Source organism: Benincasa hispida, chromosome 8 (genome assembly GCF_027475165.1).
Source record: "Benincasa hispida cultivar pf3 chromosome 8, pf3_genome.v1.1, whole genome shotgun sequence".
In the NCBI taxonomy this organism is placed as follows: domain Eukaryota; kingdom Viridiplantae; phylum Streptophyta; class Magnoliopsida; order Cucurbitales; family Cucurbitaceae; genus Benincasa; species Benincasa hispida.
The window spans coordinates 7,735,037-7,752,003 of NC_143485.1; the positions used below are offsets into that span (position 1 = coordinate 7,735,037).

General features: G+C 34.9%; 1 pseudogene; it reads right to left on the reverse strand.

Annotated features, from left to right (window-relative positions):
* Positions 1-290: 290 nt before the first annotated feature.
* On the reverse strand, positions 291-713 carry LOC120083900 (egg cell-secreted protein 1.2 pseudogene; annotated as a pseudogene).
* Positions 714-16,967: the final 16,254 nt, after the last annotated feature.

The following is a 16,967-nucleotide window of genomic DNA, read 5'->3' on the forward strand; positions in this document are numbered from 1 at the left end:
CAGTGTGATCCTTTTATCAAAACAGCTGAAATTGGTTCTTTGAAACTAATCATAGCTAGCTTGTGATAGAATGTTGAAAATTATTTCGGAAGAAGTGTATGGACTTGCTACTTAATTCAAAAACAAATTTATAAGTTAAACTTTGAGTATTTATATATAAATATAGTCTTAAAAAAACAAAAATACAACTTTTTGACTATAAAATGAAAAGTGTCGAAAACACAACTAAGCGTAACATAGAGTTGTTACTTGACCCCATAGTTATTTTATTATAAAAACCACTTTCATTTTCATGGAGCGAAGATTTTAGGCTCATTCTTTTGCTTGATAGAAGGTGCCATTGCCAACTGAAGAGATGACATTGTTGAAATATCAGTATCAATCGTGGTATCACAATAGGCTTCAAGTACATCACCTTCTTCAGTTGTGTATCCTAAAGAACCAAGCAAAGTAGGCCAACACTCATGTTGAATGATTTTGATGGCTTGACAACAATTGGAACCTAAATACGTTTCACCATTGAGAAAAAATGTGATAACTTCACCAGTACATGCTTGGAGGTCATATAAAGATCCCCAACAGTCCGATATCTCACCATTAACCATTAGTTCTGATGTTAAACTTGTTTTAGGGTTTGGCCTTGATTCAACCATAACTTTGAACGTAAGAGCTAAAAAGGACATAGCGAGGAAGAGTTTGAAGATGCTAGCCATTGTAGGAGAGAAAAATTGGATCAATGGATTATGGATGATGTGAAAGATGAAATTTGTAATGAAGTTGGATTTGTTTGATGTGAATGGATCATAAAAAGTAGTGTTTATATAGAGAAGAGGTAGCATGTAATACTTAGGAAAATGAAAGAAGATGATTAATTTTATGACGGGGAATTAATAAGAATATTGTAACGTAAAATGAGTAATATTGGTTTTGGTTAACTATTTATCTAATAATTAATTATCACTAGCATTAATTAAACCGTTTTATAATGCCTTTTTATTTTTTAGGCTCTCCACCTCCCAACCTCTTCAATAATAAATACGGTTCTTTTAATATTCTTTCGCCCTGTTTTTCGTTTCACAATTCTCCCTTTTCAACTTCCCATAATTACCTTAAAAAAAAAAAAAAAAAGGAGAATTGGATGACTGAAAATATGAATTTTTATTTATGTTTCTTGAGCTCAATTTTAGAAAATTGAGCCTAATCTTTAGGAAATGTAAATTACTAATGTCTTTATTTACTAGTTGGAGTTTAATTTTTTTAATAACATAGGATGATTAAATCTCTAACTTTATTGGAGGTAATACATATGAACAATTATCATTAAGATAACTTATTCTATGATTATTAGTTGAGTTAATTATATGTTCACGTGATACCTTTCTATTAGAGCTAGATATACCTATAGGTCGAGACTCAATTTCGCTGATTGGATGATGACAAGCCATGAGCAGGGGTAAAATATCAAGAATAAGTTTACTATATCGAGAAGTTAGAAGAAGTTTTAATGGGATGAGTTAATTGTCTACACATAGCGTAGAGGAAAAGCTCACTGTAAGAAATAATGGATATGATAGTCAGAGAAGAAAACTATAATAGACCTTCTATAGTCTTTTTCAAACATCTTGACACCCCATATTATTAAGAGTCTAAAACTTTTTGTAGCGTTTTTGTAAGACTATATTGGATGCTATGATAATATATGATGATATAGTTTGTATACATGGTTACAAAAATATTTTATTGCATTTTTAAAAAGGTTATAATACGTTTATATAGCTAAGATAATGTGCTATTACTTTATAGCTTTAATACTATGTTATAAGAAGATTGTTTGGTCTTTTCTAATTTCTATATTATTGTAATTGATTTTTTATAGCTTTTTTTTTTCTGTATATAAATTTATTATAACTTTTACTCATGGCTATAAAAGTTGACCTTTTTATCAACGATATCTTTTTTTTTTCCCATATAATTTACTTTTGGTGCTAGAAATAAATTTATTTTAGGATTTGAATATCATGTAAAATAATTAGGTTTTGATAAAGTTTATTCAAGTACTCGTTGGTAGCTAAATCCACAAACATGAAATACTTCTATAATACATTAAATCATAATTGAAATTTCATAATTTGTTTGCACTTTTCAAAATAAAACATTCAATAATTCCATAGAATAAAAAGGTTATACAAATGGTACAAGATAAAATATTCACTAAACATTACTACAAAAATTATATTATTTGACTTTTTTTCGCAGCCAAGTATCAATGTTAATTGACGTTTTTAAAAAATGTCAAGTAATCCAGTATCAAGAATAAGAGAAATTCTTTGATTGGCTAAAAGTATCAAACTGTAATTTACTTGATATTTTATAACTGAGTATATGACATATGTTGACTTATTTTAATGTCAAGTATCTAAATTCTTGACATTTATTATGGATCAGGGTTTTCATAACTTGTCAATTGTAATTTCTTCTTCACACCAAAAAACTGACAACTTAATGAATACTTTAAACGTTTTGCTTGTCATGTTCGTATGTGTTTTTTTTTTTTTTAGAAAATGTATTATTAAAAATTACCTATAATTGATCCTATTTTGAGATCCAATAATGATATAATTTAATTGAAGAGGACAATTATTTATTAATCAAATAAACAAACAATACATATATATGAACAATCTAAGCATCAATCAACCCAAAATTTCCACCAACCTAGGAAAGTTCATATATCTTGAACATATATATTGTCATATAACAACCTCGTGTTAACAAAGTTCATAACAAAGTTGAAATGAACAATTTCTAAATTAGAAGAATATGAATCTCATATGAACAATTTCAAGAGTATAACTAACTATCAACCATATGAACACACTTCCATACAATCAACCCTCCTATTGAACAATTCCAAAAATTATAACTATCAATCCCAAATGAAATAGTCATAGTCAAATCTTGCTCACTATGCTCCCCCTACACAAAAATAATAGAGCTCACCTTGAACTTGTTACTTTTAGCACCTACATGTATTGATATAACATACCAAACAACACAACATATAGATTGAAATAATTTAAAAATTACTAAAATTAAGCACCACAACCTACAAAGTCTTAAAAACTTAAGGAAAAAACAAATGATAACATGATTCATAAACCTAACATGAAATACAAATAAAAAATCACATTTGAGCTTGAAACTAAATCATTCTTTTGAAATCAAACATTTATGGCTACAAGTTGACCCATATATTCGTAAATGTAAAGTTCAACTCAAACTAAAACTATCAAAGATATTGAATATGATATGATTTGGGAGTTTCATGCTAAAAGTGCGGTTAATCAAGCTACAAACTAAAAAAATAACTATATATAAAAAAAAACAATAGTAAAATGGAATGAATTAAGTACCTCCAATGAGATGTCAGAGTTCTTGGATGCCTTCTTTTGAAAAGATATGACAATGGAGTTGGGTCTTATAACAAAAGATACACATCATATAACTCTTTAGAGCTTTCACACATAATGTAAATATATCAACTCATAATTCTAAATCAAAATTGAAAGAAAGTTTAGGTAAGTTTTACCTCACAACAACCTTAACACTTAATTTTGAAGACCATGAATCAAGTTAAAATGAGAATTTTCAATAACCATAAATGAATGAAATGTTAATTAATATGCAATATGTCATCAATCATTCACCTAAAAGTGAAAATAAATGCAAAGTGACAAATCAGATCATGATTTGGAACCTCATAAGCAATTATGCAGTATAATAGAACAATAAAACAGAGAACAAGACTGTCAATTCTCTTGCATGAAAGCTAAATTTGGCTACTACATAACAATGTTGATCGAACTAAATTTAGTCAATTGGAGAATTACCTCCTTTATATGAATAAAAACCACTCATCCCTACCATAATTGAAAATCTCTAAAATTTAGCTCCAAAAACTTAGACAGGTAAAATTCTAGTTTAGTTTAGAAGTTATAAAAAAAATATACAATGCATGTCAATAATAATCATACCTAGATGAGATCTTCTATCAGAAGGTCTAAACACTGGTCTATCCTTTCCTAAAACTAACAATCCCTTTTCAGTATTATTCTCTGGTTCTAATAATAGTGTTGTCCAGTCTATGTTAATAACTTCATCTCCTCGCGTCTAACCATCAAAACAAACCTAATCAAATGGTTACTAAACGCAAGAAAAAGAGGAGAAGTAGAAACATTACATAAAGATTTCAGATATATTGGAAATGAGTTCAAACATAGTAATATAAACGCTTCAGATACAATTGAATTACCTTCATTAGAAAGAAAAATTTTCAAACTTCCAGTCGCCTCCCTCCTTGCAAAAAAGAAGCTAGCAAGAATTGATCTGAAAAAAAAAAAAAGACAAACCCACAACAAAATTAGCCATAACAACATGTTATAATTAGAATATTAGTTTAATATAAAAATATACTTCAAAACACTTGTAAACAAAACCGAAGGAAGACATAAGAAATAGAAAAACAGATAAAGAAAATAAAATACTGACTAATGGAAGATGGGATTTTATTTCTCCTGGAGCAAAGCCTCAAACTCAGTTTGGTTCAAATTCTTGTTGATTTCGATGTTGAAAAACATCTCCATCTCATCAAAATCAGTCATGTAGAAACTCAAAGTTGGAAGCGTCTCCTTAATCGCAACCTTGCTAGCGTTCTCCGACGGCTTATGAGGTGATTGAGAGGAAGTTGCAGAAGGAGCCGTCGAAGTTTCTGGTGAGGTTTCGGGGTTTTGGGACGCCTCCTCCAATTTCTCATCTCTTTAATATATAAAACCCTAAAAAATTAAACCACAAATTACTCGACATTTATAAAGTGTCAAGTAAAAACAGAATGAAGAAAATCCGAAAATTTTCACCAACCTTGCTTTTTATATTATTCTTGACGTTTCTCATAAATTTACATGTTGTTTGACATTTTTAAGTTCCAAACATCCAGTAATACAGTTTTTGCAGTAATGAAAAGTAACCCAACAACATGAATTAGTTCACAAAATATGAAATTCACAAAATCTATTCAAGATTATAGTATCATGTAATTACTAGAATAGAATAGTATAGGAGTACACTTTTATCTTTCTTGAAAAGTTTGGCATTAAGAAACTTCAAAAAAATATTTCCAACCACAAGGATGAAAGCAAAGCTTGGACGAAGAAAATTGTAACTGTCAAAACCCTCAAGCAAAAACAACAAAAAAGAGGTAAATACAAATTATCCAACATAGATAATAGGCTTTCCCTCATATCCAAAATTACATTTTTTTTTTTCAAATTATTCAATATAAGAAATTGTCATGCCCACAAAAGAAGTGCATCCACAAGAAACTCAAGAAGTTGGTCCAATTAAAACCAACTATTTTAGTGACATGGAGCCAAATGAATCAAACAATGAGATGCTACATAGAAATGATGGAAGAAAAAAAAAATCAATCTCAAGATACTCAAACTAATGTGAAAGAAGTAAGAAGGAATTGCTATAATTCAAAAGAAAATCAAGCAAGCAACAATTTATATATATGCTCAATGAAATCCGTCATAGTAGCTATTTTTAGAACTCAACAAGTATAAAGTACTACAAATGTTACATGTTATCAAAATATCCAAAAAAAAAAAAAAACTTTGAGGACATAAGATCAACTAAGAGTTTATTTCAAACAATTTTACGTATGTTTAATTAGTTGACTAATAATTTCCATTCCTAGATTGCACTTATTTCATTAGGCATAATTGAGTTTTAAAAAATACATCATTCATTTGCTCGAGATCTGGGGTCTTATAAAGGTAATGGGGCCTAGAGTAAGAGGGGAGGATTATTGGGTTTGGGTGCTGAGTGCGAGTGGTCAGTTTTCAATTGCTAGTGCGTGGGAAAGTTTGCATCCTCGTCGTCCTAGGGTGTCTTGGGTACGCCTTTTGTGGTTTGGGGGTGGTGTTCCACGTCATTCTTTTTGTGCGTGGTTAGCTGTGAGGGATAGACTGGGCACACAGAATTGGTTGAGGAGGTGAGGTGTGTCATCAGAGGGGGGTGTCTTTTGTGTGGAGGAGGTCTGGAATCGCGGGATCATCTATTTTTTGAGTGTGGGTTTGGGAGAGAGATGTGGTCCGAGGTGGTGCGTCAATTGGGTTTGACTCATCGGGTGGCAGGATGGGATGTAGAGTTGAGTTGGGTGTGTCGAGTGGAGTTGGGTAAGGGGATGCATAGTAAGTTGTTCCGTATCTTCTGGTGTGCTTCCATCTACTACATCTGGCAAGAGCGTAATCGTCGGCTCCATGGGGCGGCCAAGGACAGTCTCTGCTCTGTTTCATCTTATTGTCTCTACGGTTCGTACTCGTGCTATTTCCTAGCGGCTAGACCTTCTTGGTCTTATCTAATCTTTCCTGGCGGGTTGATGTATTTCTTCTTTTTGTGTTTGTTGTTGGATCCAGGTGTGGGGCTTTCTTTTTTTGTTTTCTGTTCTATGTTTTATTCCCTGGTGGATTGTGATGTTTGCATTTGGTTTGGCTATATTTTTGTCGAGCATTGTCTTGACTTGTGCTTATTGCCTTGATGCCTTGATCCCGAGCTGTGAGATCCTCTTTGTTGTTGTATAATAATATTACCTATTCTAAAAAAAAAACACATCATTCATTTGGATTTTAAGAATGCAAAAATAGAAACAAAACCCTGCAGACTAAGCCATAAAAGGTTCAATAAAATTGAAAAAAAAATAAAACAAAACTATTACTTTGAAGATTGTCTTGCTCTTAAGTCATTTATGTTGCAGAATTAACTTATTGTACATCCATTTTATCAACTTTAAAAATAAAATCAAACACTTTGAAGATTTATCAACCATAAAAATAAATTCAAACACGTAGGATGACATGCCAAGTAAGACCATATGTGACTATGGCAAACTGATGCCAATGTTATATCGATCTACAAGCTCAATGGCAAAAGTGACAAAAACATGAGAAACTGCATGGAAATAAACTAGAAACTTGCAAAAATGAGTAACTAATTTTGGCGAATGAAAAGAGAAATTTGTATGAAAACATTAAGGAGAAAAAGGAAACCAATCTTTAAACTCTGGTAAACAACCAGAAAGTAAAATGCTAAGTAGAGTTTTACCTTGAGAAAGTTAACTGATGGAAACCTCTTGTAAACTTGCTCAAACACTTTTATCCCCATTTTTGGTTGACTTTCTTGCAGAATAGAACTATAGACATCCCTGCCAATTCAAATCTCTACTTCGAAACGAATATTAACCTTTTATAGGATACATCAGTCTTATTCTTATTTTTATACAGCAATTTACCAGGAGAACGCTCATAGCTAGAAATAGACACCAACTTGGAGCCAAATTTCAAGTCTTTTGACATCTTCCCCATGTTGCTTCTGAGTTGAAGTTGTGCCTCAAACAGGGCTCTCCATACTTCTTTATTTCCTGGTATATCACTTATCAAAACCTCATGATCTTGAAGAAGCCTCCCATCTTTCCATTTGATCAAAAAATTAAGCCAAATCTTTTACAAACTTAAAGAGACACCAAAACGGAAGCCAAATCAAGACTAGTTTACAATTAAAGCGACAAGTAAGAATATACCAAAAGAATTAAAAGATATAAGACTATCAAGTCACATCGGTCGTGCAGGTATATTACTTTCTTTTACTGACTGAACTTGAGGATCTTCAAATTGAAATATAGTTCAGTTAATACCAATACAAATATAGCTTAAGCTTATAGTTTGCTCACTGACAATTAACATCTTTAGTTTAATTCCATCCCAAATTGTCTTCAGGGCACAAACTTTTCCCTCTAACAATCATGGGATTTGAACACGAAAAATGAAACTGGTCCAACTCTTTAATAGCAAGTTGACAAATTAGTTTATTTATGAAAATAAAACGTCATAACAAAGGATAATATAAGAACACAATAGTTGTACGTTATGACTTTAACTTCTTTATAAGAGAAGCAACCACATTGGGAACAATTCGTCAATCAATTTCTCTAGTTTCACAAGAAAATGTATATTAACAACCTGAATAAATAAATAAAAATATATATCTTATATAAATGATGTAGAAAATCACAAAGTATTTAAGTGGGCCTTATTGGGTTTTTGGTGAAATTACAGACTCAATAGCATTCTGGTAATTATGGACAAATGACAATTTTCTAATTAACCTATCTTCTTTGTGTTTAGGGCTAAAAATCGTGAAACACTTAGAGAAAGAGGGAAGGCAGCCGAAATTTGGAGATCATCATGAGAGAGAGACCCGTCAGCAGGTGGTTAACTCGTCCGACGAGGGACGCTTGTCCGATGAGTTCGTCCGTGTGTCTGGTGCATCAGGCAGCAGGTTCTTTCTGTCGTTTATGCTGGGAGTCTGACGTGGGTCTGGCGTGGGTTTCCATTCTCGTCCGGTGGTGACAATTGTGTTTCGATGTGCAGTAGGTTGTGTCCGACGATGAGGCTACGCGTGAGTTCGCCGGTCAGAGGTGGGTAGTGCACTTGACGTGGGCTGTTTTTCAGCGAGTTGTTCTCGGTTTGAGAGGCGACGTCGTATACGAATCTCTCGGTATCAGTCGGTATCAAAATTACAAATTGGTGATTATTGTTGATTACCTGTAATTGTAAATTCCTCATTGCTCGTAATAAAATTGATTCAAGCTAGTTCTCAAAGTGGATGTAGACCAAATTGGTCGAACTATTATATATCTTGGTGTTCGTTCTTGTTGCTTTCGATTTATTCTGCTAATTGTTTGTGCGTTCTGTTTAGCCATCTAAGTTAGGTTCAAAAATCTCACAAGTGGTATCAGAGCTCCATTCGATCCAAAGAAGGTGTGTGGTAGGGTGCTGTCATATTCTTTGTTCAGGATAATTTTTGTTGTGATTAATTTGACAGATGGCTTCGTTGTCTACACGGTTCGAAGTTGTTAAATTTGATGGGAAGATTTCCGATTATGGAGGAAAAAGATTAGAGCTATTTTGGTACAATAAAAGGTAGCCAAAATCTTAGACGAAAATGACCTTCCGCCAAAAATTACAGAAGCTAAAAGGGATATAGATGAGATGACCTATTCGACGATGATTTTGTATCTGTCAGATGGAGTGTTTAGGCTAGTAAATGAGACCACTGAAGGAAATTGGACACGAGGATTTCCATGAGCAATGGAATGATCTTTCTAAATTTCAATCGTATATGAACATTACAATTATAATCACAAACGGAAACATACGGTTATGCGAAATACATAAATTACAGCATGTTATACAAAAGATCAAGGAGAAGAATCAACACACTTTTGTAGACTCATCTTCGAGTTCTTTGATCACGAACGTTCGATCACAACAACACAGCAACACACGAATGCTCGTCCAACACGATCGCTACACTGCACGAACACTACGCACTCGAACTAAGCAATCGCCAAGGTCACAAACACACATAACACCGCGAACAGCCTCCAAAAAACCTTGACAGTGTCGAGTTGAGTATGACACCACCAAGAATGTTACCTAGGTATTCTCGGTGTGAGAATATAGAGGGTAGGCTCTGTGTGGACTTGGTTTGAAACAAAAATAGGGAGGAACCACAATCGTGTAAACGATTGAGTAAGTGGGAGATGGAACAACCTATCGTATAGGTCGATGCCCAATCGTCTAGAAAAAGCTATGCAATCGTCTAGCAAAAGCTATGTGATCATTTAGCTCATCGCTTAGCTTAGTGTCTATCGTGTAAGAACACTCCACAATCGTTTAGCTAACTCTAAGCTGTAGCTTAATAAATCTTATTTACTTGACAACTTCTCCGTGAGAAATTTTCGAGATTGGAAATCTCAAAACAACATTTTTGCAAATCTTTTCTCTTTCTTATTAAAATTAGGAAAACATTTTTCCTTTTATCTCAAGGTTACCATGAAACCACCAATAACCTCCCACTCAATTGGTTATTAGAGAAAAAGAGATAATTATCCAATAATTAATATTATTAAAAATATAAATGATAACTACTAACTTACCATAATATATTTATAACCTATAGTTTTAATATTTTATCTCATGAAACATATAAACCATAGCTCTTTTTCTATTCCATGGCACTTAATGTAAATCTCATTTATATTAATCCTCCACTAGATGTATCTCATACATTATACCAATTATATCATATATAATTAAATTACCTCTTGTCAATTTGAACATTTCAAATCAACACCAAGAATTGATCCTCAACTTGAATCCATTGAGCTACCAAGGGGACCTTATGAACCTATAGCTCAAAGCTCCAATGGTACGTGAATAACTGACTAAACTCTTTAGTCATGGGATCCACCATCCGTTAATTGCCAGACACTCCACTAAAGACCGACAGCTGAACTCTCCTTACTACTGATATATTATGTGTCCATCTTAACCAATCAACAGTGCGACAACCCTTCAAAGATCGCTCGTAAGTACAACTCGACCAATAACTGTTTTGCCCCTGTAGTTACATATAACTCCTTAAGTACCACTGAATCCTCTAATGAACATAAGCCATAGTTCTACTACAACTGAGTCCTCTCTTCCAAAGAGAAGTTGAGGCCACTATGTTCAAGCCCTAAAATCAACCCTTAAGAGAGTAATCTATCTACTTACCCCTATTTTGGGGAAGGAGTGAATTCCATCTCTTGTAAGTGAATTCCCAGCTCCCAGATTAGACAAGTCCCCAAAAAGTTAGGCTTGTTGAGTTGGCAGTCTGGCCACTCTCACCCATACTAATCAAAGAACCGCCCTTAAAGGCATGAGTTTCCAAAACACTTAGGATTGAGGTCGTGTCACCTATGGTCATTTAGGTGAGATGTAAGTTTCCAGTATCAACGGCGTTATATAAAGAGTCTAGTCATCTCGTGGTTTGGTCTTATACAAACTCTTTGTATAGGACACCATCGCTTGCATGTCTCCACATGAATGGTCAGGATCTGTCATCTGTAGTAGTTTACAACACTTGTAAACCTCTACAAAGCGGGTCATATCCATAGTGTCATCAGGATCAGGTATCCCACCTTAATCCTTATACTACAAACCTATTTAGGTTATCACTTAAGGCATGATCCACTTGTATATCACATATATATTCTTAAGTTTACATAAGATAACCATAGATCTTTTTTTTATTGGATATGAGTAAATGCCAGAATGAAATAATAATTATTTTATTTATAAAACAATGTGTATAATTACAAACAACGAGACTCCGGGAGAATTAGGACACCAATCCAAACAGCCACTACTACAGCGGAGTTATGGAAGAAATTAGAAAGTCTTTATTTGACTAAGTCCTTGCCAAATAATTTATATCTAAAAGAGAAATTTTTTGGATATAAGATGAACTCTAGTAAAGGCTTATAAGAGAACTTGGATGAATTCTAGAAGATTATAGTTGATCTCAATAACATCGGTGAGAAGATGTCGGATGAATACTAAGCAGTTATTCTTCTGAAATCATTGCCTGAATCGTATCGAGACGTTAAGGCAGCTATTAAATATGGATGGGATTCATTATCCATGGATATAGTGTTAGATGTCTTGAGAACGAGAAACCCTGAGATTAAAAAGGAACGCAGGGATGGAGAGTTACTCATGGCCAAAAGTAAAAATGAGAAAAAAAACGGAAAAGGAAAAGAGTCAAGATCTAGATCAAAATCAAAGGGGAAAGTCAGAAAATGTTTCCTATGTTATAAAGAATGACACTTTAAGAAAAAATGTCCTTTGAATAAGAGCAAGGAAGCATCAAGTAGCAAGCATGTAGAGGAATGTAGTGCAACAAATGTTATTGATGGGTATGATTTAGTAGAGGTCTTGATGGTGTCCAACAGGGATATTAAGGATGCTTGGATTATTGGTTCAGGGTGCACGTTTCACATGACTCCTAATCAGGATTTCTTTATTGATTTTCAGGAAAATGATGGGGGATTAGTTTTGCTTGGTGTTAATGATGCTTGTGATGTAAAAGGAATTGGGTCAGTTTGAATCACAACACATGATGGAATGATCAGAATTCTGACAAATGTAAGGTATGTTCTAGAACTCAAATGAAATCTAATTTCTTTGGACGAATTAGATAGAGTAGGTTATTTCTATAAGTCTGAAAATGGAGTTCTGAAGGTTTTCAAGGGTTCATTGGTTAAGCTGAATGGGACCTTGAGGAATGGCCTTTATGTGTGGAGGGTACTGCAGTTACAGGTAATGCTGTTATTGCATCTGGAAAAGAAACAGATAAGTCTATGTTATGGCATATTAGACTAGCTCATGTGAGTGAAAGAGGTTTTCAAGCTCTTTCACAACAAGGTTTCTTGGAGGAGTTAAAGACATTGAACTCCCATTTTATGAACATTGCATAATGGGAAAGTCTACTAGAGTGAATTTTGGGAAAGGGAAGCATTCTACCAAAGGAATTTGGATTATGTTCATTCAGATTTATGGGGTCCTACAAAGGTACCTTCTATGGGACGTTCGAGATACTTCATGTCGATCATCGATGATTTTTCAAGGAAGGTGTGGATGTATCCACTGAAACAGAAGGATGAAGCTTTTGGGAAATTTCTTGAATGGAAAAAGAAGGTCAATAACCAAACAGGCAGGAAGGTAAAGTATCAAAAGACAAACAATGGTTTAGAATTTGTGAATCACAAATTTGATAAGTTTTGCAAATCTGAAAGAATTATGAGGCATTTCACTATTACGTACACTCCACAGTAGAATGGTTTAGATGAGAGGTTTAACAGAACAATTATGGAGTGTACAAGATGTCTTTTGACAAATGCTTCATTACCCGTAAACTTTTGAGGGGAAGCTGCCCAAACAACCTGTTATGTCATTAATAGGAGTCCGTCTTCTGCTTTAGGCCTAAAGACTCCTTAGGAGATATGGACAGGAAAAGCTCCAAGTTTGGATAATTTCATAGTGTTTGGATGTTCAGCTATGCTCATGTTAAAGAAGGGAAGCTGAATAAGAGGGCACTGAAATGTATGTTTATTGGCTATCCTCAGGGTGTTAAAGGATATAAACTTTGGTGCTTAGACGAGGGCAGGAATAAATGTATTATCAACAGAGATGTGACATTTAATGTGAAGGATCTCTTACTGAAGAGTTCCATGAGCACGTTCGGATCGCTCCAATTTCACCGTGACCGAAATACATCAAATACATTCAAACGCACAGTTATGCAAATAAACAGTAATTAATGGCATGCTTTGAACAACAAAAATAACAAGAGAGAGAGTTCTCATACCAATTGAAGACGCTCTTTTAACTATGGAACTCAACAAAGCGGAAGACCTCTACCTAATTAACCAACACCCAACAGATGCATCGACTACAGCAACACGAACAATCGACTACAGCAAAAACATGAAGACAGCGGGAATGACACCACCAGAAAGAAGCCCCAGGTATTCTCAGAGTGGGAACCTAAAACGTGGTGTTTGGTGAGTTTGGTAGAGGTAGGAAGAAGAACCGATCGTGTAGGCGATAAGCAAGTGGGAGAGCATTGAAGCTATCGCATAGCAAAATTCTTATCGCTTAGAATAAACTATACGATCGTGTAGATTTTAGTGAACGGTCGTTTAGAAAAAGGTAGGCAATCATTTAGCAAACACGTAACACTATACGATCGTTTAGGAAAGTTAATCGATCGTTTAAGACTTAGTGTGCGATCGTTTAGGCACTAAGTAGGCGATCATTTAGGTGCGAGGTATGCGATCATTTAAGCGTTAAGCGACTATCGTATAGGCTCTCGATTTACTTAAGCGATCATTTACGTTTTCACACCAATGCAAATCTTCTGATCTTTTTCCGAACTTTTTTCCGAACCTTTTTCGAACTATTCAAAATGGAAGAAATTTCATTTTTATTCATTGGTTACAGTAACCGACGTTGTTCCAACTAACGCACGTCTGAGCGAGATTTTGGGTTAATTATCATATAATTAACCAATTAAATTATTAATAAATATAATCATATTATATTTTTATCCTATAGTTTGATATCACATATCTACTATGGTAATTTCTCTTCTACTTGATATAAATCATATTTATATCTAATTTCCTCCAAAATAATGTAACTCATACATTTAGCCAATTATATCATATATAATTAACTAGTCAAATTATATCATATACAATCGAACTTCCTCTTGTCAATTTGAACATTTTAAAATTAACCCAAACACTGATTCTCGACTTTATCCAAGCTACCCAGGGGACCTAATGGACCTGTGGCTCGAAGCTCCAACGGTCTGTTAATAGCTGACTAAACTCTTTAGCGACGAGATCCATCATCTGTTAACTGTCAGGTATTCTACTAAAGACCAACACCTGAACTCTTCTTACCACAGATATATTTATGTGTCCATCGGATATAACCAATCATGAGTACGATGACCCTTCACAAATGTTCATAAGTACAGTGGGGCCAAATTACCGTTTTGCCCCTATAGTTACATCTCACTCCTTAAGTACCATTAATTCCTCTAATGAATAATACAACAGTGTGAACACCTCTTGGGCTAAGAGAAGATATGTGGTACCACATTGTTTAAGCCCTGAAATCAGCCGCTTAAGGGAGCTATATATCTACCTACCCCTGCCTCGGGGAAGGAGTGAATTCCATCTTGTGTAGTTTAGTTTAGTATGTTATACAAAAGATCAAGGACAAGAATCAACACACTTTTGTAGACTCATCTTCGAGTTCCTTGATCACGAACGTTCGATCAGAACAACACAGCAACACACGAATGCTCGTCCAACACGACCGCTACACTACACGAACACTGCGCACTCGAACTAAGCAATCGTCAAGGTCACAAACACCCATAACACCGGGAACAACCTCCAAAAAACCTCAACAGTGTCGAGTTGAGTATGACACCACCAAGAATGTTACCTAGGTATTCTCGGTGTGAGAATATAGAGGGTAGGCTCTGTGTGGACTTGGTTTGAAGCAGAAATAGGGAGGAACCACAATCGTGTATACAATTGAGTAAGTGGGAGATGGAACAACCTATCATATAGGTCGATGCCTAATCGTCTAGGAAAAGCTATGCAATCGTCTAGCAAAAGCTATGTGATCATTTAGCTGAGTGTCTATCGTGTAAGAACACTCCACGATCGTTTAGCTAACTCCAAGCTGTCGCTTAGTAAATCTTATTTACTTGACAACTTCTCCGACAATTAAGATCGATGGGACAGAAAGCTGACAGCAGTCAGATCCAAATTAAGTTGATAGTCGATAATGGTCACAAAGTACATCCAGCTAGAGAAGAGTGGTGACGCTGGATGTAACGCCCTGGCTATGTCATCCTCCCTTATTCCTCCCTTCTTCCTTTGCCTTGAATGCTTTAGAAGTGAAAGTGTTCCCCAGGGTCCTTTCAGCATGCTTTGTCCTCAACATAGGATTGTTCCAAGCTAAGCACACTTAACTTTAGAGTTCTTATGATTGAGGTCACCCAACATAGGATTGACCCAAGCTAAGCACGCTTAACTTTGGAGTTCTTATGATTGAGCCACCAAAAAGAAAGGTGCACCTTATTGGTATAGGTAATAACTTTCAATTCTTTTAAGCCTTTCTTAACCATACTTTCATGTCCTCAGGATCTCTCTCATTCGGATGTGATACCGGTTCATTCATGTACCCTTCTTGAACTCGGGTCATTACACCGGAGATCGTCCAAGGCAACTTGAGAGAGGATCTTGGGGCGTAAGAGCAAAGAGCAGGTTGACTCTCACGAAAGCAAGAATATCATTAGAGCATGAGTAGAACAGTGTAACTCCTGGTGGCAAGAAATTGCTCCAGGCTCCTTATTGTACTTGCATTTTTATTCTGTACTTCATCTTTTATCTATTCAATGGAAGTTATATTTCTACATCAGCTCACCCTCTTAATACGCATGAGTAGCTAAACTTGTTGAATTGGTTGAGAGGAACTAAGCTAACATGATCTAGGAAGTTCATTGCTTGCGATTGTCTTGTTTTATGCTGTGTGAAACATCCCTTTAGAGGTGCTCGAGAGAGAATCTAAAGAAAGAACCCAATGTCTCGAGAGAGCTAGATTAGAATCTGACTTGAAAGAGCAAGATTAGGCCTGCATAAATAAGAAATAGGGACTTAGAGATAAGCTCTGTCTGTCAACGTGCATCACTTGCATTCTAGGAATAGGAATGATATTATGCAGTCGCATATTTGTGTGAATGTCATGTTGTCATCGCATAAATCGAAATAGAGGTTTATGTGTAAACCCTTTAGACTTATCGCATATTTATCGCACGCATTCTAGCCTTAGAAGCCGTGGCATTCACGTCGAGAGATGGTTTACTATTGTATGCATGTTGCATGATCGCAAGGCATGAACACAACCTAGGGAGTGTTAGTCGAAACCCTTCTCAACCCGTTCACCGCATATTCATCGTATTTTCCGTTGCCAACTCTTTTCAAATTCTGCTACATTTATTATTATTTTCATTAACGCAACAACAAACCACCCACCTTATTTATTTACCGGTTACCGCAAAGTTTTCATAAGAAAATTATCAACGCAAACTATTTTCACAAGTCCCTGTGATCGACCCTAGACTTACCAGGAAACTCAGAGGAATTTACACTTGGATTCCGTTGGGGAAACTTGAGTGCACAACGTAATTCCATCAACACATATCATCCATATTTCCATTCAATAAAATAACGTATCAAGTTTTTGGCACTGTTGCCGGGGACTTTGGCAAAATAGTTTGTTAACGGTAAATTTTTTTATTTTTTTATTTTTTTATTTCTTTGTAGGACTCTCAATCTCTGGCGAATTACAACCCAAAGATTGAGAGGAATTTTAGAAGGAAATTGAGAAATCGCCAATAGCAACCACAATCCGATAAAGAAGAGATGACGGAGCAGC